Source organism: Suricata suricatta, chromosome 5, assembly GCF_006229205.1.
Source record: "Suricata suricatta isolate VVHF042 chromosome 5, meerkat_22Aug2017_6uvM2_HiC, whole genome shotgun sequence".
NCBI classification, from domain to species: Eukaryota; Metazoa; Chordata; class Mammalia; order Carnivora; family Herpestidae; genus Suricata; species Suricata suricatta.
The window spans coordinates 132,485,330-132,487,603 of record NC_043704.1 but is presented as its reverse complement, the minus strand read 5'-3'; positions in this window follow the sequence as shown (position 1 = coordinate 132,487,603).

The window sequence follows — 2,274 nt, the reverse complement described above, 5'->3', positions numbered from 1 at the left end:
AAAAAAAAAAAAGTGGAATCAAATAAACTGTGAATAGGATGCTTGTTTACAGGATCAGAACTGAAACAAGAAGACAGAATGTCGCCTTGTTCAACCTTAGCTGGGAAGGTGCACGTCGGTGACAAGAAGCTGCATGTCCGCAAATGACTGTAAACATGCCACAAATACTGATTTTGAGGTGAGAGATAAATTTTAGCAAGGAGGCAAATTTGCAAATCAGAATCCACAAATAATGAGGATCAACTACGTGTGTGTGTGCACGCACACTAGATATGTGCACCGTGAAGATACGCATATTGCTGATATTGTTGATATACCTGCTGAAAGAAAACTAGTTCTTTGTGGACATGACATATGTTTAATAATCAGTAATTTTTGATCCAACATTAGTAGATCTATCTAACATTAGTAGATCAAAAATTTAACCAAGGCTCTGTTTCTCTGCAGAGATATTTATAAATTATAATCATTTAACCTTAGGCATTCTTTAGACTAGCTGGAGTGATTTGCATAGGTGTTGCTTAACTTCTTGAAATAAAAATTGTTTCCAAAATATGAATATCCCGGAGTTCAGAATCAGTCACTTTATTGCTACGTAACAATTTACCAGGCTTAGAAACCTTATTGCTTGGGGTTGGGTCTTTGTGATCAATCCATAAGGAAGGAATCTCAGAATTAGGACTTTGTAAGATCACACTTAATTAGCACCCCAATTTCCCTTTCATTGTCTAAGCTCCCCCCTTTCTGGAAGAAGCCAATATAGTATAATACCCTTTATATTTCCAATAAACCTATGTCACCAACACCAAATGTAGATACAGTTTTACTATTTTTTCTTATTGGCTCAGGGAAGATGTACAATAACTGACCATTCACTTATTTTTAAAAATCATTTAAGAATTGAGGCACCTTGGTGGCTCAGTTGATTAAGTGTTTGACTCTTGAGTCAGCTTAGGTCATGATCTGACGGTTCGTGGGTTCAAGTCTGCTTGGGATTCTCTGTCTTCCTCTCTCTCTGCCCCTCTCTCACTTGGTCTGTCTTTTTAAAAAAATATTTGCGAATTGATGATGGAGTGATGATTATATCCTGGATAATGGTCATGCTCTGTGCAAGAATCTATCATCTATCTACTTAAATGCCACGCAGCCAGCTCTCTGCTGGGTCTAACTATCTTGATTCATCTCCCCAAACTTTGAGTCATCTTCATGTTTATTTCCATTATCTTTCTGAAGATCTTTTTTGGTTCAAAAACCCAGAACTGAATCCAGTAACTATCTGACCTAGTGCAGGTAAAACCAACAAAGAGCAGCAACAACAATAAAATCTTGGGATTTGAGACAGAGAAAGTTTACATTTTCCTGACTATATACCTAGTGAATTTTATTGTCCAAAGTATTTGAAAAGTTACAAGAAAGAGAATAATGTAATAGAAATCACCTCTGGTACTAGCAACCAGAGGTCATTCCTTTTACAGTTTGTTTTATTTCTCTCCTATGCATCCTGTCCTAAATAGTTCAAGTTGACAATTTATGAATTTCTTGCCTTTTCCACTGTTTCACAATTTAAATTATTTATAAAAATAATAATATTCTAGAGGCACCTGGGTGGCTCAGTTGGTTAAGCCTCTGGCTTCGGCTCAGGTCATGATCTCATGGTTCGTGGGTTCGAGCCCTGCGTTGGGCTCTGTGCTGACAGCTAGCTCAGAGCCTGAAGCCTGCTTCAGATTCTGTGTCTCCCTCTCTCTCTGACCCTCCTCTGCTCGCACTGTCTTTCTCTGTCTCTCAAAAAATAAAGAACATAAAAAAAATTTTTTAATAATAATATTCTGTTTTATAATGACATCATCATTTCATCAATCATTCTCGCTCTGTTAGACAAACAGATCCCTTGCAGTTAGGTATCATTGCAAATGATTAGCTTGCTATCCAAGTGAAGCCTCAGTTATTTTTGCCATGGTTGAAAATGGCCTGTTATTTCTGATTGGAATACATAGTGTTAAGTTTACTCTTAGAGAATACAATACTCTGTGGGTTTTTTTTACTTCCGTTTGTGTTTACCAAGGTCACTTCAAATTTATTCCTACTATAGGTGTGAATTTAGCAATGGAACTTTAAGTTGTTTTATTATAAATAAGTGACACTCGAACAGAAAATATATAGAAGGACATCTCTGCTCCAAACAAAACAAACAAAAAATATTCTTTTAAAAATAAAAAATGTTTGAATAATGCCAAAAATGAGCATGGAGGTTATATATGTTAGACTTTAAATTAG